Below are 20,474 nucleotides of genomic sequence, written 5' to 3'. Positions count from 1 at the left end.
CTGGTCTTTGGGGGCTCCTTGGGGAAGGGAACTGTTCACTTTATTCTCTTCAGTGTGTTGTGGATTTTTTTTTTCTAATCATGAGCTCACATGAGTAAAATGTCCTAATTTAACAAATAAGTCAGATTTATATATCTAAATATATAACTACATATCCGCCTTCCTTCCCTGCCCAAAATCTTGTTGGTAAATATCGTTAGAGACATTTTAAGTTCTTCCTGGCCCATCACATGTGGATCACAAAACCAGGAACCATCCATGTCACACATTGACTGTGGAGCTGAGCCAGTTCAGAACAGGTAAACTGGCTGGGCCTGGGCAATTTGTCCCCAAGGATACACTGACGTTTTCTGTTTCTTCCAGAGACAGTTTTGGATAAAGCATTGTGCCTCGGGGCAGAAGACGTTGGCCCATGCTGATGACGTTGCTGGTGGAGGCCCGTACTGGCCCAATCTGGACTAAGATGGGTCTGTGCTTGCAGCCTCTGCTCACTCAGCAGCTCCACCCTCTGGTACTCATCTACTTGCATTTAGTGAGCTGATGGGCCATGTGACAGTTGGGGATCACTCTCCTGTATCCTCAGAACTGGCTGTTATCCGCTGTCAGAATGGAACTCAGCTCAGTGAGCAGGAAAGGAGAGGCTTGGAGCTGGGGATCAGCTGTGTCCTTTGGGTAAGGGGGCTCTGCTGAAGTGGAGGTAGGACAGACTAGGAGGAAGGACAGGCTGGCATGTTGGTAAGTGGCAAAGCAGAGCTTGTGTGGGGACATAGAGCAGGGCTGTCAACAAATTTGGAGACTCAGGCTTTGCCCAGGTTGCGGGGAGCGGGAGTTGAGGTCTGAGAGAATTGGTAGAGCCAAGGCAGGACCGAGTCCCAGAGGGGTCAGGCACGTTATCCAGGGGACCTCAGGGACTCACGCATATCAGAGCTAGAGATTTTTCTTCCTTCTTGCCTAATAGCCTGTATTTGCCAAGATAAAAGTTCACATTCAAAGATATCTTCAATATAGTAGGACAGCATGAGTAAGGAGTGCTTGCAAATGACAAGTTGAGGGGTAAACAATTGACATAAAATGGGTTGATTAGTGCAGCCATGCACAAAATGTCCACTGGGTCATAAGGTGGGAGGAGCTCAGTCATCAGAGATTGCCCTCTCTTCTTGGGAATCCTTCCACTACCACATGAAGAAGCCTCGGTTAGTTGCTGGATGATTAGAGATGCATGGAAGCGTCTCAGCTGACATCGAACCAGTCACCAGACAGCGAGGCCATCCTTATATCATCCATCTCTATCTGAGTTGGCCTAGACTAGAAATACTGCCTCGCCAACACATACAATCATGAGGAAAAAAGAGTGTTTGTTATTTAAGCCACTAATTTTGGGGTGGTGTGTTATAAAGCAAAAGCTAGCTCACACACTTAGCTACCGCACTTGTGAGCAACGGAAATCTAGAGTTTATCTAACAGGAGAGGTTGACATGAAAAAAGCCCTAAATGATAAAGTCTTTAGGGCAGGATAGATTTTTATAAAGAAAGGAAAGAGTAATAATAGTTAACATTTATCAAGTAGTGCAGGGTAACTCTTAGCATGGAGAGTTACCTTAGAGTTTCCTCTAGGAGGAAACATACTGTTATTATTTCCATTGTACATATGAACAAACTGAGGCTCAGGGACATTAAGTTACTTTATAAGATCATGTAGCTAAGAAGGGGAAAGGCTTAGGATGTAAGTCCCAAGTCTGTCAAACTGCAAAACCAACATTTCTTAAACAAAACTTGAAGGTTTCTAGCCTAGGAGAATTTACAAATGCCAGTTTCATAAACACAAATGGAAGAGCCAGAAAGCAGAACTAAAACGAAGTTTACCACCTCTGTCCCTCAAGTCACATCTCTGATTTCTAGATAAACAGACAGTGAACCCATGCATTTGTTTCTGCTGCCTGCTAAAATCCTAATAAATGGCAGCAGAAAAACAAAAACAAAACAAATTAAATCCAAAGTAAACAGAAGAAGGAAATGGTAAAGATCAAAGCAGAAATCAATGAAATATAAAACAAAAAAAGGAAATCAATAAAACCAAAAGCTGCTTTTTAATGTCAATAAACTTGATAAACTTCTGGCCAGACTGATTTGAAAAAGAAGATACCAATTAACAATATCAGGAATGAGTGGTGATACCTCTGTAGATTCTACAGATATTTAAAGGGAATATTATGAATAACTTTATGCCAATAAGTTTTAAAGCTTAGATGAAATGAATAAAAAATATGAAAGATGTAAATTACCATAATTCACTCAAGAAGAAATAACCTGAATAGCCCTTACATGTATTTTAAAAATTGAAATTGTTTAAAACCCACACAGAAAACTTTAGGTGCAGATGGCTTCAATGATGAATTCTATCAAACATTTAAGGAAGGACAAAAAAATTCTAAACAAACTTCAAAAATATTGCAAAGAAGAGAATACTTTCCAGTCATTTTATGAGCCCAACATTACCTTGATACCAAACCAGACAAAAATATTACAAGAAAGAAATCTACAGACCAGTATCTCTCATGAATATAGTTGCAAAGATTCTAAACAAAATTTTAGGAAATTTAATCCAACAATATATTAAGGGATAATACATCATGACCAAGTAGGATTTATCCCAGTAATGCAGGGTTGGTCTAACATTTGAAAAATCAAAATAACTCACTATATGTACAAACTGAAAAAAATAACCATATGATCATCTCAATAGATGCAGAAAAAGCATATGACGAAGTTTGGTATCTATTTGTGGTAAAAACTCAGGTAACTATCAATAGAAGGGAACTTCCTCAATCTGATAAAGGGCATCTGCAAGAAACCTACAGGTAACATCATGCTTAATGGTGAATGACTGAACGCTTTCCACCCTAAGATGGACAAGGGCGTCCACATCAGTTCTATTCAATATTGTACTGGCGTTACTAGCTAATTCAATAAGGCAAGAAAAAGAAACAAAAGGCATACAATTTGGAAAGGGAGAAATAGAATTGTCCTTATTTACAGATGACATGCCTGTAGAAAATCCTAAAGAATCAAAAAAAAGTCACTAGAACTAGTAAATGAGTTTAACAAAGTCATAGAATATAAGGTCAAAAAATCATGTTTATACAATGGAGTATTATGCAGCCATAAGGAAGAAAGAAATCTTACCATTTGCAACAACATGGATGGATCTAGAGAACATTATGTTAAGTGAAATAAGTCAGACAGAGAAAGATAAGTTCCATATGATCTCACTTATTTGCGGATTCTAAAGAAAAGAATAAGTGAATGAACTAATCAGAAACTGGGAGACAATGAGGAAAAACTGAGGGTTGCTAGATGGGCGGGGGGAGTGGGGGGTGGGGGGGAGGGTGAGGGGATTGGAGGGCAGTCGGTGACCACAGGATGGCCACGGGGTTTGAAAATTAATCTGGGGAACGTAATTTGGTGGTTACCAGAGCGTAAGGGGGTAGGGGGGTGGGGGATGAGGGTGAGGGGGATCAGGTGTACGGTGATGGAAGGGGAGCTGTCTCTGGGTGGTGAACGCACGGTGTGATTTATGGATGATGTGATTCAGAATTGCACAACTGAAATCTATGTAATTCTACTAACAATTGTCACCCCAATAAAATTAAAAAAAAAAAAAAAAAAAAAAATCATGTTATATCTCTGTACTGGCAATGAACCATTGGAAGTTTAAATAAAAATACCATTTACATAAAAATATGAAATACTTCAGAATAAAAGTTACCAAAATATGTATAATACCTGTACGCAGGAAGTTATAAAACATTACTGAGGGAAATTGAAGAAGATCTAAATACATGAAGAGATCTACCATGTTCATGAATTAGAGGATGTGGTATTAAGAAATCAACAATCCTCAAATTTATAGAGTCAGGGAAATGGTGTAGGCAGGCTGTCTGAGGCAAGGGGCACTACAATGGGAAAACCCAGAGGCTGGCTCTGCAGCTCTGCCTCCAGTATTAGCCTCAGGGCATCAATCAGCAAGCTGCTCTTTAAGGCCTGGCCATTCTAGATCTTGAGCAAACAACACTCTTGGGTTGGGGGAAAAGGGGGTGGCATTCCTTGGTCACTGGAGCCCCTTGACCGCTCAGATAGCCATTCCGTTTCTGTGCATCTCTCAGCTCGCTGGCTCTCAGGACATTCTGATTGTGGCTTAGGAGCTGCAGTCTTCTTGGACTCTCTGGCCCTCAAAGGAATCCCTAAATTAATCTCCAACATCCTATACCTAAAATGGAAATTTCCAGAAGACGCTCCCCTCTGTGGTGATCCCCTCCAGTCACTCTTCTTTCTGTTCTCTGCCGCTGGGGCACTTCTCCGTGGCTGAAGTCTGTTGGGACACAACTCCACTATCATCCCTTGGGTCATGTCCTGCCACTGATTGACTTGGAGTGACTCTGGACTGCCTCTCTTGGTTCCCATACAGTCCCACTCTGCCACGATTTACCCATGCTGATGGGTGTAAGGAGCTAAAAACTTTGTCTACTCTTCTCCTTGGACTGAGGGTCCTGTGTGAACCATGATCAATATCTCAGGGCCCCCTGGCCTTCCTTGCTCAAAGCTGAGGGGGCAGGGAAAGGACTACCCAGGATGGGGACTGAGTGTGTGATCGGCTTCTCTCCTGACCAGCCTGAGTTTCTTTCAAAGAGCTAAGCAGCCTCAACTTGGCCATTCCTGAAACATGGGTGACTGAGAAAGGTGAACTGGCAAAGGGGCCTCGATTGGGTCTCTGTCAACTTAACAGCCTTATGGATTTGAGGACCTTGAGAGGTAAGCGCTATTTCTGTCCCTAAAACCATATATTTTGGGCTCCTAGTGCCTGTTGAATGCCTGGATCAAGGAAGGAAAACTTCCAAGAGATATGCAAATAGTGTTCCTGGGTCATTGAAGGTGCTGGATTTCCATTTTCCAAGTGGCTATAGGACTTCCTAGGAGGGGACAGTGTATTGTTGGCAACAAGCCATGACCTGCACACATCTACCTGACTTACACAGCTTCTACTGGAGACATCTACCCAACTTCTTGTCCAAGTAAATCTTTAGGGTGTTTTCTGGTTGCTTCTGGTCTAAGTTCTCCCTTGAATCCCTTGATAAGTCATTTCTTGAGTGGCATACCAAGTCACTTTCCGTGTCCTCAGAGTCAGACCCTAGATGCCTCACAGGGTAATTTTCTAAACACCTAATTATTTTGGGCCCCTTTCTCAGGCTACGCACGCTCCAGACCCTTTGCAGGTTATTCGCTAGCTGGCACTTCTCTGGGCTCCTTACATGGCAACTTCCTGGATGCCTAGATTCTTTCTAGCTGCTTTGACCTCTACTACAGAGGGCTGTGAAGATCCATGTTTGCCCTTTGACCGAGATATCTTTGCTAGTTTTCCCTAAGGCTGTATCCATGGATGAAGGTCTTTAAAAGGTGGTGCCCCAGCTGCTGCCACAGTTCACTGCTGATAGGAAATTCACCAGCAAGGATGAAGCCTGGTGCTTGGGGTAGAAAGGCAATGTTACACTGAGGAATATTGGCAGCTAGAAGATTAAAAATTTCCTGAGATATTTGGACCAAAAGAAGACAAAATCACAAATGTTGCAACCGTTTCTGCAGTAAGTGCCAATCCAGGGGTTGAATTTCCCTTGGGATAAGAGACTGTACTTCATCCTGGGGTCTGGGGAAGGACACTCCCCAGGCCCTAATCGGGTGAGAGAGTGGGAGTGAAACTGGAGATGGGCCTGAGGAAGGGGCTGGGATGGGGCTGGGTTTGAGACAAGACTGGGCTGGACCTTAGGATGGGGCAGGGGCTGAGGCTGGAGCCACAGTGGGGCTTCTTTAGCTTCAATATGGACATTTAGGGAATCCACTGAGTAAGAGAAAGGGAGACGCTAGTGGGGCTCCACCACCAGAGACCAGGACAGAAGCCCAGGGACTACCTATACTGAGAGGAGAGACCGTGGAAGAGCCGACTCCATTTATGCTGCTTCCCACTCTGGGTTCCCAGTCCCATCTATCTTTCCTACTGGGGGTACACCTCCATAGAGAGCTCTCTGATTTAATAAATACACTGCATCTTGAAGGGTAGCACTCTGTCCTTTCAGGGTGTTGCCTCAGAGATGGTGCATCAGGGCACTGTGCAGAGAGGAGCATTTCAGTATTCTGTGACACCCACTGCCTGTGGGTGCACTACGTGACATCAAGCAGTGCATCCATGACCATGGGCTCATTTCCATACCTCGTTCACTGTGAAGTGAGACCCTGGTCACTTGTCATGCTCGGTGGGATTCCATGTGTGTGGATCGGACAATCCTTAGGACCATCGGGGGCAAAAAGTACCAGGATAAAGATAATGGAAATCATATTGAGAATATAGAGGTTGTCAGTGTACAGTAACAGGCAAGCTGAGTGGTAAATCAAAGGAAAAGAAAAAGGAATCTGTAGAATCAGAAAGATAATCTTGTTCTGTCATCTTGGATAGAAGCTATCCATTTTCAAAATCTGCAAATTCTGGAAAACTCCTAAGAATCCTCAGCCTGAGGTTTCCTAATGGAATGGATGTCTTTTAGTCAGGAGAAAGTGGTGTATGTTTTTCCAGTTGGCAAACGTCTCCAAAGATGAACACGTTGGAGTTTTATGCTGTCAATTGTTAACTGGCTGATAAGACCCTTTCCACTGAGGCTCAAGGGCAGTTTTTCTCTGATGTCTTTTCAGAAACCACATCTCCGCGTTTCAGATCATGCATGCAGATGCTGCTTAGGTAGGTATTTTGGAAATTTATACAAAGGGGAAAAAAAGTTTCAGTCTTGCATGCCTGTTTCTTCCACCAGTCTCCCCAAGGGTGGGAGCATTTCATAATCATTTCTGTCTTCCTTCTTCTCCAGAGACCCACACAGGGCCGGGTGCAGGGAAATATTTAGAAAAACAAATGTTGAGCAGAATGGCATGGTGCCCACCTTGCCTGCAGTGGGCTCGCTCTCAGCCAGCAGTCGTGGGTCTGTGCTGTAGCATGCACTGCTTCAGTCCTGAGACACTGGCCGCTTTCCAGGGCAGTACTCACTGCCTGATGTAGCCAGAGGAATGCCTGCCGCGGAGGAGCACATTCCCGTCCAGTGTGCAAATGGGAGTGAAATCACTGCAGCTTCCTGTGGGGAGTCAAACGCTATGACCCCAACCCCAACAGGAAGATGCTGGCGGATACGTTATTAGAAATGGATTATCCAGAATGCAGAGTCCTTGCATCTAACCCTAGCCAGGGTCATTGGAGTGCAGTTTTATCTTTTCCTTTGACTTCCAAGAGATTGCATGTGTAAGAGAAGTTTTCTTACATCCTCACTGCCTCGACGGTGGAATGGGCTGCCATGGGAAGTCATGAGTTCCCTGCCTGGGGTGCTGGATAACTAATTGGCAGAGATGTGGAGGTGGGAAGGAGGACTCCCAGCCCCAAGATGCGATGAGTCTTTCGTGCCCATTGTCCCTAGGACGCTGCCAGAGGTGTGCAATTTGATGCAAATTTCGCAATGCAGCTTTGAGGTTAGTGATGCAAGTTCATTCAGGAGAAAACCCTGGCTGGTGAGATGGACCCCAGGCTGTGCTGGCTCTCGAAGGGCCTGACTCATGCTTCACAGCCCCTGCCAGCATTTCAGAGGGAAGCGATGTCTCTCATTCTTCTTCCTCCGCTCATCCCCTAAAGGTAGGTGGCTGGTCTTTGGCCTTCCTCTCCTTCATTCCCACCCCCCCACCTGGGAAATCTCAGCCACACCCCTGACTTCAACCCCTATCTCTGTGATGATAAATCCTCACTCAATGTCTCCAATCTTGACCTCATCCCTTAGCAACAGACCTATATACCCAACAGTTTAACAGATGTCTCCCTCTCATCGTCCTCCATCACAAACACAAGGTGTCCCAAACGAGGATTCTTTTCTCCTGCCTCCAAACCTGACATTCCTCACCCAGCCAGCCACTCCTACAGAAATCATCACCCATCTCCCTCTTAAGTCCACTTCTACTTTGTGTCCGCATCCTGTGTATTCCACACCTACAGTGAGTCCCTTTTTGTTTTTTTTTAATCAGCCTTTTAAAATTCTAGTTCTAGTGCCGCGGATTTCATTACCTCTCTCCTGGACCTTGCCGCCTGGTCCATGCCTGGTCCCGTTGTGCCAGCTCCTTTTTCTGACCTCCACACTGTGCTGCTTCCAGAGTGACTATCCTTCAACCTAGCTGGGATCGTGTCACTCCCCTCCAGACAAACAAGCATACAAGTAAAACTTACAAAGACTGCCAACACCAAGCGTTGGCAAGGATATAGAGCAACCAGAACTCTCATGCACTGCTGTGCAAATGGACAAACACCTTTGGAAGACTAGCAGTATCTAGTCAAGTAGATATATGCATACCTGACGACCCAGGAATTCCACTCCTAGGTAGGTACCCAACAGGTACATCCATAAAAACTCCAAAGGACATGTGCAAGAAGGTTTACAGCCCCCAACTGGACACTATACAATGTTCCTTAATAATCGTGATACATTCATACAAGCGGTATTAGCAACACTAAAGAACAAACTACAATGATGTATAGCAGCATGGATAAGTCTTAAAACATGCTGAGTGAAAGAAGCCAAGTGCAAAAAAATAGGGAAAACTAATTTATGGTGTTAAAGTCCGGAGAGCGGTTTCTCTTGTGATTGGGGAGTTCCTAAAAGGGGGCCAAAAGGGATTCCTGGAGTTTTAGTCGCGATTTGTATCTTTATCTGGCTGCTACTTATATAGGTGTGATCAGTTTGTGAAAATGTTTGCACTTTCTGTATGGATGTTATACTTAAATAAAAAGTTTATTAAAACACGCCCACCCACACATACACACCAAAACAAAATTTCTTCCATGTTCCTCATACCCAGAGAAAACATTTCCAAACTCTAGCAGAACGTTCAATGTTCTCTGAAATGACCCAGTCTACCAGGACACCTCCTTTCCACCTGTGGCATGTGTGCCATCCACACTGGATCACTCCCTATTTCTCCTCACACATCTCTGGGCCTTTGCTTTTGCAGTTCCTGCAGCCTGGAATTCCTCTCACTCTCTGGCTCCATGCTGAAAATGCCACCTCCTCTGTGAGGCCTCTCCTGATTTCTCAGACCAAACAGATCTCTCCTGGTGTTGCATTCCCAAGATATGCTGCTTTCCCCTCTCTCATGGCTCGCAGCTCTCTCTGCTTGCATGTGTTTCCGTGACTGGAGGTATACTTCTGAAGTTATAGGAACAGTGTCTCATTCATCTGTGTAAAACCTCCTGGGGCCAGTGTTGTGCCTGCTACTGTGCTTGAGCTAACGATATTTGACAAATGATGGAAATGTGTGCTGTGAGTTAAGCCACGGTCCGTACTGCCAGAAAGCCAAGACATCCAGCATGCCTGCAAAAAAGCTCTTGCCAAGAGCCAAGTCCCTTTGGAAGTAAACACATCCTGCAATCCTTTATAGGCTGCTGACAGCCAAGTAGATGTAAATGTGTTGTGCAGCATTGTGGGCGTGTCCAATTTGACTCGGTGAGACTGAGCAGCCCCACTAACATGAATAAGCCGTGCAAATATGTGGTTAATGACCGTGTCGCTCCGTGTCAATTCTTAATCCCAGATAATTAGCAGATAGATAATTGGTGGAAGAATGGGAGGTGCTGATGGATGTCTCATCACTTGGGTGAAGCAAATGATCCTCTATGGATTAAGACCCACCCTCTGTAAGTGTTGATGGCTCCTATTTGAAATGCTCCTTTTGAAAGGGCCTGGATCCAAATAGAGGTGTCAGGGAGCTGGCATAAGCTCTTCTGGGCTGCGTCCATGGAAGGTGGGTGGATGGGCCCCACTGCCACCAGCCCAGTGCTGGCAGCTCAGTCTGTACTGCCCCCTGACTTGGTTTGGTAATCCTGAAGAGGTCCTTTCTCCTCGCTTGGTTTTACCATTTGTCTAATGGCAAAGGATGGGAGGGATGAGGTGGGCATGCTGATTTGAGAACCCGTTATAGACAAGAGTTTTTCAACTCTGCTTCTTGGCTATACCAGAGGTGTGGTTAGCTGGCCTGGATGATAGGGTGCTGTGGAGAGGACATTCTGGGGGTGAAAGCAGACATCTGAGATGTGAGCTGACAGTATCTTACGTGTCCTGAGGCAGGGCCAGCGAGGTGTTGACCAAGATGGGTGCACCTGGTTCCACAGTGGGGAGTCATCACTGGCAAGTGGCTAGCCAGCTAGCGACTCTACTTCCCAGGACCCTTTGCCCTGAGCTGGGGCCTTGGGAGTTGTTCTCACCAATGGAAGGTGAGCATAAGTGATGTGCTTGAGATGACAAGAGAGGGAGGTCCCTGGATTGCCACACTGAGCAGTCAGTCACCCGGTGGCCAAGAGTGCTATCGATGGTCTGTTCACAAATGGGAAAGAAAATCCCATTGTGTCAAAATTTCAAAATTCTGGGGTTTATTTGTTACAAAAGTGAGAGGTCCCTAATTGACCAGAGAGGTAATCAGTGAATCCATTTCTTTACATGAAGCTGATACTGAGAACTGGAAAAGGAAATTCATTTATAGTCCACATATACTTAGTAAGCACCCTCTCTCTATCAGGTACTGTAGGTACCATGTTGGTGGCTAATCTGAGATAAAATGAGTGACTGTAAAATATCAAGTTAATGCTAGTATCAGTTGCATGCACATATGACAAAAAACAAGAAGTTGGCTTGTGAATGATTGAAGGTTGGTCAACAGTGATTTATGTCACACTATCTCTGGCACATAGTAGTTGCTTAATAAGTTGAATTTCCCACATCCTATGTGCCAGAACAGTATTAGACAATAGGGACACAAAGTGCATAAGACACTGCCCTGTCCTCAAGGTGCTCATAGCTTAGGGCAGTGGTTCTCCCCAAGGGATGATTTTAATCCTCAGTGGACATTTGGTAATGTCTGGAGACATTTGTGGCTGTCACAGCAGGGTGGGGAGGTGGAAGGGGGATGCATTGGCTTCTAGTGGGTGGAGGCCAGAAATATTGCCAAGCGTTCTACAACACAACGCATAGGACAGTCCCCTATAACAAAATATTATCTGACCCCAAATCTCAATAGTACTGAGGTTGAGAAACTCTGATTAGTGAATTCCTAAGAACTGAGGGATAAAGAGACGAATCCCCTAGGGGCTCCAAACTTATAGAGACAAACACCCAAGGTAGTGATGTTATGGGGTTAACAAAAATCCATTTCTACTGGGGGGATTTTGTAAGGGCCCTGAGGGTGGTCTACAGATTGGACTGTCCCATGGGACATACAGGAAGAGAGAGGCTCCTAGGGAACATCACTGAGCAACTTGCCAAAGCGGAAAAAGATCAGCCCCAACTCTAGCTATGGATTCGGTCAGCGCAAGCATTGGCTGGGTTAGTCTGGGATAATGCGTGTGAAGATGCTTTGTAAAGGGTAAAATTTGGGCCGTGATAATAGTTATGATAAAGAGGTGGACTAGATGTTGGAGGGCGGTTTGGATTTAGAAGGTTTAACCTTATTTTAAACTCCTGTATAATGATTTTGTTGCCATAGACAATCTTTTTTGTCCTGAACCCAATGGCAAATTTCTTTTTCCAGAAGTTCTCCTCCAGGCGAACTAGTAGCACCAGGCTGCACAAACCCAAGGAGCACCCCTCACCTTGCCTCCAGAGGGTGCCAATTACATAGACAGTTGGGTGCATGGTGACCCTGGAGCCCTGCGTTCAACAGCCTTCACCTGTAACATGTGACTAACCATTTATGCACAGGAGAATGGAACTTAAAGGAAGCCCTGCCATGGAATCGGGTAGAGGAATGAGCACTGGACTAGAAGTCAGGAGGCCAGTTGTAAGGTTGTATCATAGATGGTTAGGTCACCTCTCTGAGCTTCAGTTAGTAAGTCATTTATATAGATGTGGAACGCAAGACTTCTGAATCCAAGTGCAGTGCCCTTTGTAAGGGGGGGAAGGGGGGTGCTCGATGAGGATAAATGGGATCAAATACATGGTGATGGAAGGAGAACTGACTCTGGGTGGAGAACACACAACGGGATATATAAATGATGTATTACAGAATTGCACACTTGAAACCTCTGTAACTTTACTAACCACTGTCACCCCAATACAATTTAATTTTTAAACAAGCCCTGGGTGAAATATTTAATCCATATAAAAGAGGGGATTGATGTAATATACATCGTCATCATCAAATGAACATTCTTGAACCCACCTCTCAGCTTGAGACCAGAGCATTATCTCAGAGCCCTTTGCATTCCTGTCCTATTGCCGCCTCGTTCCTCCCAGCCCAAGATAACCACCCTCCAGTGTTATCTTTCCGTGCGGATCATTCACATATCTTTCTTTACAGTTTGACCATGATGGCATGCAGGACTGACACCCAGCCAGTTGCTCAGATGCAGCATTTCCCATTGTTTACAGCTGGAAAACAATTGTCAGTTTCTTATGAAGCTAGATATGCAACAACCGTATGACTCAGCAATTGCTCTCCTGGGCACTTATCCCAGAGAAATGAAGACTTTTGTTCACACTAAAATGTATGCATGAATGTAAGAGCCAAAAAAACCTGGAAATAAACCCAGCTGTCTTTCAATTGGTAAATAAACAAACTATAGTACATCCATATCAGGGCATACTACTTAGCAATTGTGGGGACAGAGCCCCAGAAAGCAGTTTCCAGGCTCTCAGCCTCATGTGGAAAGGTGCTGGCTCAGGTAGTAAATGGCCATCAGCTGTGGCTGGTTGGCCGTCAGCTGTAACCATTGAGCCATTGGCCACTAATATAACTGCCGCGGCTACGGAGGGAAGTCGAGGAGAGAGGAGGAAAGAGGAGGAGACTGAAGGAGAGTGGAGGAGAGTGGAGGAGAGTAGGTCAGTTTGTAGCAAAGCGGACAGCAGGTCGCACGTCGTGTAAACCCAGCCTCCAGTGAGACCATAGTGGTATGACTTCCCTACCTATGACTCCGTGGGTGTTCCTTTTTGGCCTAGCCATATCCTGCGTTCTTGTGTGGGGAGCGGGACCAGAGACCCTGCCTGGCGCCCCGCATGACAGCAATAAAAAGGAATACATTACCAATACACACAACTTGGATGAACCTCTAGAGAATTATGTTGAGTGAAAAAAGCCAGTTTTCCAGAGTGGCAGTACCATTTTACATTCTCACCAGCAGTGTATGAGTGATTCAGTTTATCTGACTCATTGCCAGCATTTGGTGTTGTCACTACTTTTTTATTTTCTCATTGTGATAGGTATGCAGTGATATTTCACTGTGCTTTTAATTTGCATTTCCCCAGTGGCTAATGATGTTGAACATCTTTTCATGCGCTGATTTGCCATCTGTATATCCTCTTTTGTGTAATATCTCTTTTGCCCATTTTCAAGTTGGATTGTTTATTTTCTTGCTCTTGAGTTTTGGGAGTTATCTATTTATTCTAGATATGAGTATTTTGTCAAATATGTGATGTGAAAATATTTTCTCCCGGTTTGTAGCTTGTCTTTTATTCCTTTTAACAGCATCATTCACAAACATTTTTAATTTTAATTAAGTTTTATTTAGCAATTTTTACTTTAGTGGATTTTTTTGGTGTCATGTTTAAGAATTTTTTGCCTGCCTAGTCCTACATCCCAAAGTTTTTTCCCATGTTTTTGTCTAAAATTTTCTAGTTTTACAGTTTAAATTTAAATCCATTATCTATTTTAAGTTAATTTTTGTCTAAAGTATGAGACTTAGGTTGCAGTGTTTTTGTTTTGTTTCCTGTGCATGTCCAATTGCTCCAGCACCATTTGTTGAAAGGGCTATCTTTCCTTTATTGAATTGCTTCTGCACCCTTGTTAAAAATCAATTAGTTATTGTTCTTTTTCATTGATCTATGTGTCTGTCCCTCTATCAATACCACAGTCCTGATTACTGTGTATATAAGAAGTCTTAAATTTGTGTAAATGATTCCTCTTACCTAGCAATAGGTTAAAAGTTTTTGTCCCATCAGAATTCTTGTGTTGCAACCCTAAGCCCCAGTGTGAGGGTGTTAGGAGGTGGAGTCTTTGGGAAGTAATTAGGTCATGAAGGTGGAGCCCTCATGAATGGGATTAGTGCCCTCCTAAAAGGACCCCAGAGAACTCTCTCACCCTGTTTTCCCCCTGTGAGGATACAAGAAGTCAGTAGTCTGCAGTCCAGAGGGCTCTCACTAGAACCCGACCACGCTAGCACCCTGACCTCAGACTTCTAGTTTCCAGAACTGCGAGAAATAAATGTTTATTGTTATAAACCATTCAGTCTGTGGTATTTTGTTATAGTAGCCCAAAATGGCTAAGATATACTTTACTTGTTTTCAAAGTTGTTTTAACTATTCTAATTCCATTGCCGTTACATAGATTTTAGAATAATCTTGTCTATATCAACAAACCTCTTGCTGGGATTTTGATAGAAATTACATTAAATCCCTATGTCAATTTGAGAGAATTGACACCTTCATATGCTGAGTTTTCCAACCACAAACATGATATGTCTCTCCATTTAGTTAGATTTTCTTTGATTTCTTTCATCAGTATTTTATTGTTTTCAGAATACAAGTTCTGTACATGTTTTGTTAGATTTACATCTGAGTTTTTTAAGTGATTGTAAATGCTATTGTATTTTTAATTTTGATGTCCACATTTTCATTGTTAGTACATAGAAATATAATTTTTTGTTTATTTAGCTTGTATCCTGTGACATTGCTGGACTCATTAGTTCTAGGACTTTTTTGGTTTGTTTGTTTGTTTTATGGTTTGTTTGTCTTTGGGATTTTCAATGTAGAAATTGTGTCATCTGAAAATAGGGACAATTTTATTTCTTCTTTTCCAGCCTGTCTGCCTTTTATTTCATTTTCTTGCCTTTTTGCACTGGATAGGTCTTCATTACTATGGTGAATAAGAGTGATGAGAGATTAGACATTATTGCCTTGATCTTGATCTTTGGGAAAACTATTCAGTCTTTCATCATTAAGTATAAAGTTAGCTATAGGTTATCAAATTGAGGAAGTTCCACTCGTTCCTATTTTTCTGAGAGTTTTTATCATGCATAGGTGTTAATTTTGTCAAATGTTTTTTCTGCATTGATTAATATGATTATGTGGATTTTTTTCTTCTTTAACCTGTCAATGTGGGTGATTACAATGATTAATTTTTGACTGTTGAACTATCCTTACATCTCTGAAATAAACTCTGATTGGTCATGATGGATAAATTTTTTCATATATTGCTGAATTCTATTTGCTAATATTTTATTAAAGACTTTTCTGTCTATATTTATGAGGAATACTGGTCTATAGTTTTTGCTTTTTATTTTTTGTATGACCTTTGTCTGATTTGGGATCAAGGTAATACTAGCTTCATAAAATGAATTGAGACATATTCCTTCCTCTTCTATTTTTTGGGAAGAGACTGTGTAATTGGTGTTGATTCTTTAAAACTTTGTTAGAATTCTCCAGTAAAATCATCTGCATCTGGAAGTTTCTTTTGGGGGAGTTTTACATTTTTTAAATTCAATTTTCTTTATAGTTATAAGGCTATCCAAATGATCTACTTCATATTGGCTGAGTTGTGGTAGTTTATGTTCTTCCCTCTCAGCACTACTTTTGCTATATCCCAGCAAAAGTAGTGTTATATTCTCATTTTCTTTCACTTCCATGTTTGTTGTTGTTGTTTAAGATTTTATTGGGGAAAGGGAACAGGACTTTATTGGGAACAGTGTGTACTTCCAGGACTTTCTCCAAGTCAAGTTGTTGTCCTTTCAATCTTAATTGTGGAGGGCGCAGCTCAGCTCCAGGTCCAGTTGCTGTTGTTAGTTGCAGAGGGCTCAGCCCACCATCCCTTGTGGGAATTGAACTGGCGACCTTGTGGTTGAGAGCCCACTGGCCCATGTGGGAATCGAACTGGCAGCCTTTGGCGTTAGGAGCATGGAGCTCCAACAGCCTGAGCCACCGGGCCGGCCTTCCATGTTTTTTTAAAAGAATTTTCCTGAGACTTTCTTTTTCACCCATGGAATTTTATTTATTTATTTATTTATTTATTTATTTATTTATTTATTTATTTCCTCTTTTTTCCTCCTCCCCTGCCCCTCACTGCGGTTCAAGCCGTTGTTTCTCAGTCTAGTTGTAGGACACAGCTCCCTGGCCCATGCTGGTATTATGAGTCTTGCACACCCCCCGCTGAGGCAGTCGATCTCCAGTTGTGGCTGGCTGCTCACAGCAGCTCACGGCAGCTCTTTCCAGCTGCCGGCCACTCACGATGGCTGTCGGCCACTCTCACTGGCCACCGGCCGCTCCTGGCAGCACATGGCAGCCCCGCGGCAGCCCACAGCAGCTCATGATGGTTGCCTGCCATAGGAGCAACGCACTCCAACCACCTGAGCCACTGGGCCGGCCCTGGAATATTATTAATAGAAGTGTGCTGAGTAGTTTCCAAGTGTTTAGAGATCTCCTTGCTATGTTTCTGAGAGAACTTTGGAGAGCTCACTCTGTATGATTTCAGTTCTCTTAAATTTGTTGAGGTCTGTGTTATGGTACAGGATAGTGCTACAGATTCCATAGGCATTTGAAAAGCATGTGTATTCTGCTGTTTTGGGGTGGAATGTTCTACAAAGGTTGATTAGATTCTGTTGTTTGATGGTATTGTTGAGTTGTTCTCTATCCTTGATGATTTTCTAAGTTGTTCTGTCAGTTGTTGAGAGAGGAGTGTTGAAGTCTCCAATTATATTTGTGAATTTGTCTATTTCTCCTTTTAGTTCTATCAGTTTTGTTTCACATATTTTATAGATCTGTTGTGTTGTTTGGTACATACACATTTAAGATTGCTGAGTGTTCTTGGTGGGTTAACCCTTTTGTCATTATGTATGTCACTCTGTTCCTAGTAATTTTCTTTGCTCTGAAGTTTACTTTATCTGATATTAACATAGCCCTCCTGTTTCTTTTGATTAATGTTTGCATGATACATATTTTTGAACCTTCCCTTGCAGCTTGCCTATATTGCTATATTCGAAGTGAGTTTCTTATACAAAGCTACATTAGTTTCCTATAGCTGCTAAACCAATTACCACAAACTTGATGGCCTAAAACAACACACATTTATTCTCTCACAATTCTGGAAGCCAGAAATCTGAAAACAGTTTTCCTGAGCTGAAATCAAGACGTTGGCAAGGCTGGCTCCTTCTGGAGACTCTAGAGGGGAATCTGTTCTTTGTCTCTTCCAATTTCTAGAGGCTGCTAGAATTCCTGGGCTCATGGCCACATCACTCCAATCTCTTGCTTATAAGGACATTGGTGATTACATTTAGGGCCTACCTGGACAATCCAGGATAATCTCCCCATCTCAAGATTCTTAACTTAATCCCATCTGCAAAGATCTTTGTGCTATAAGGTGAAATTCACAGGTTCCAGGGATTAGGACCTGGAAGACTTTGGGGATCATCCTTTAATCTACCACAACAGCACATAATTGGGTCCAGGCTCCCCTTTTGTATGGGTGGGGCCACAGTGTTTCTATGGTGTTTGGCTGAAGTAGAACAGTTATTGTCTAAAAGTTTTCTGTCTTGCTAGGCTTTCCCTTTCCTGCTTGTTCGACTAAGGAGAGCAAGCATTTGGGGGGCCGTTTTGTCTGGTATTTTGGTATTTTCAGGTTACAGTTTCTTCGGCCTCAAGTCTGGAATATATGAAGCAAAAAGAAATGCATTTATTTTCATTCACCCTTACCCTGAGTGTATATACCTTTGGGAGTCCCAACTTTTGTATCGTTTCCTAGTACATTCTGTACCTAGAACAGGCCCTAGATTTTTATCTCTTGTCTCCGGTACCTCACAAAGCCTGCAAAACAGCTCTGGGCGTCTGGGATTTGGCACATGCCCTCAGGGCAAAAGCTGCCTGTAGGGTTTGCTCACTTCCCAGAATTCCTGCTTTTATTTCATTTTGGGCCTCTGTGGATTTTTAAAAACTTTCTTGCCCACTCAGCGATGCATTTAAAAAAAACATTTTATCCAGATATTTTCGTTGTTTCCACTGGAAAGTTCTTTAAGGGTATTTGGTCCTTGTAGCGGATAAAACAGAAGTTTCAGTGCTTTTCCCATCAAGATGTCTGTACCCACATCTCAAAATGTCAGTGCTACCTAGGGCTTTAACCTTGATACAGTTTATAGGGTCAGGGAAATCTTATTCTCACTGCAATGGAACAGACTGAAGGAACAGGTTTTTATTTTGTTATTTTATTTTATTTATTTTTTTCCATCTTTATTGGGATATAAGTGACATACAACTGCAGGAACAGACTTTAGATTCCCCTTGACAAGTCCTGCTGACTTATCCTGGCAAAAGCAAGACAATCCTGTTATCCCACGGTCTTAGGCCTGGAAGAATCTTGCTCAGGGAATGAATTCCCTGACAACATCCCCACCAACTGCCTTTTCGATTCTGTTTGAACATCCCTCCAGAATGGGGGGCTTATTACTGCTTGAGGTAGCCAGGTTCACTCTTGGCTACCTCTGACTATTTGAAAGTTCTTTTTATTGACTGAAATCTGATGCTATGTTGCACTGATCCTATCTATGCCCCCCCTTCCAATGTCTCGGTCCTGGAAACTCCTCAGAGACTTGAAGAATGGGAACTGCTTGCAGTCGGACTTTCTTCACACTACACAAGGCAAATTCTCCCAACTGCTCCTCCCAGGACACAGGTTGCAGCCCCCTCCCCATCCTGATTGTCTTCTCAAGATATTTTCCAGTTAATCAATGTTCCTCAAAATATGTGAAGCTCAGGGGACAATCCAGACACTGTGAACAGGGTTTCAAAGTCAGGCAGGACCATCACCTCCTTACTCTAAGCACTCTACTTCTTTTAATGCAGCCTCAAATAAAATTCGTTATTATGGCAACCTCCTGACACTCCTGACTCATAGTGAACACAGCATTGACTAAGCCATCTTCATACGTGCTGCTGCCCATCCTGGCTTCCCTAGCTGGCCCATGTGCTGCAGTCTGTTTTTGGAACTCACAGCCCTACTTAAAAATATGGCAGGTCTTATGTAATTTTTCTATGGCACAGTCAGAAAGATCTTACCATGGGGTCAGGTAGTTTCTGGATTCTTTTTGGAGTATTTCCTCTTAATATGGAAAAGAAGGAAATGTTAGGAAACACTGTCTCTCTCAAAGAGTCCAAACACAGCTTGAAGCAGAAGTCATGGGTGTAATTCTGAGAAAACCTCAGCCCAGATTGGGGCTGGCTGAGGTCTCCAAAGCTAAGCCTCTTGCTGAAGGTTGTAATGCATGTTACTCACTTCCTTATGGGAGCACTTAATTCTGATTCTAATGCCAGATGTAAAGGCCAAAAGAAAATGCACTGAACCTGCATTTACTGACACTGCACATAGTCATTTTTTCCAAGGCTACAAGGCAGATTTGGTTATTGTGAAATTTGGATCCTCTCTGCAGAAGTAATGGAATGATACTCAGTGTCACTTGGCTGGATAACCAGGGGTCCTAATAATCGGCCTAGGCTCCTTGGGGATTCGGGTTCAGTGGCCCTCCTTTCCTCTGTCCTCTCAGAGAGGCTCCCCAGTCTTTTCACTCCCTCTGAGTGTCAGGAGTGCACAAGGCTTGGGGGATCCCCAAGCTTCTGGGTCCTCTCAAGTCTCTGCTGACATTGCAGAATGACCCAAATCTTCCACCTCAAAGGGAAGAAGCATCAGTGTATGAGAGTGTGTGTGTGTGTGTGTGTGTGTGTCTTCGGGCTGAGTTGGGGCAGCCTGGCCAGAAACTGTGGTATAAGTGAGGCTGCTTCAGCTGTCTGCTGCTGCATAAGAAATTACCCCAAAACTTACTGTCTTCAAACAAATTTATTATCTCACAGATCCTCTGCTTCAGGGTCTGTCACAAGCCTGCAGTCATCTCAAGGGGCAACCAGGAAGCATCTACTTTCTAGCTCACTCATGTGGTTCCTGGCAGGATTTTTCTTTACAGGCTGTTGAACTAAAGTCTGAGTTCCTCATAAGTCCTTTGTTCCTTACCATCTGGGTCTCTCTCTATAGTTTCTTACAACATGGCAGCCTACTTCATTAGAGCAAACGAGAGAGAGTACTAGCAGGCTGGAAGTGACAGTCTCTTGCAATCTAATCACACACAAGTCATGCTATCACTTTTGCCATATCCTGTTCATTAGAAACAAGTCACTAGAGGTCCATCCCACACTCAGTGGGAGGCGCTTACACAGGCTGTGAATACCAGGATGGGAGTCATTGGGTGCCATGTCAGAAGCGGCCACCACACTGTGTGACTATCAGATGGGGTGTGAGGTACGTCAGGTCTGGGACAACCAACAGTGCTCCACCTAGAAGGTGAATGTACCCGGACAGAGGGCAGGGGCTTGCAGACCAAGGCTATCCGTGGG

The 20,474-nt window shown here is 43.4% G+C and overlaps 1 long non-coding RNA gene across 3 annotated transcripts; it reads left to right on the top strand.

The window, feature by feature from the left end:
- The first annotated feature begins 5,945 nt into the window (after nucleotides 1–5,945).
- Nucleotides 5,946–12,086, top strand: LOC117031699 (uncharacterized). Of its 3 annotated transcripts, none has more exons than XR_004424596.1 (4): nucleotides 5,946–6,781; nucleotides 6,906–7,714; nucleotides 8,114–8,447; nucleotides 11,647–12,086. It is a non-coding gene; the product is annotated as an uncharacterized LOC117031699 (long non-coding RNA). The 3 variants fall into 3 exon arrangements; XR_004424597.1 differs by lacking the exon at nucleotides 11,647–12,086 and having other exon boundaries at nucleotides 6,906–7,330; nucleotides 7,503–7,714; nucleotides 8,114–9,284; XR_004424595.1 differs by lacking the exon at nucleotides 11,647–12,086 and having other exon boundaries at nucleotides 8,114–9,284.
- The last annotated feature ends 8,388 nt before the right edge of the window (nucleotides 12,087–20,474 follow it).

The sequence above is a fragment of the Rhinolophus ferrumequinum genome, chromosome 12, assembly GCF_004115265.2.
Source record: "Rhinolophus ferrumequinum isolate MPI-CBG mRhiFer1 chromosome 12, mRhiFer1_v1.p, whole genome shotgun sequence".
Lineage (NCBI taxonomy): Eukaryota > Metazoa > Chordata > Mammalia > Chiroptera > Rhinolophidae > Rhinolophus > Rhinolophus ferrumequinum.
Note: the sequence above shows the minus strand (reverse complement) of the source record. Positions and strands in the feature narration are given on the sequence as shown.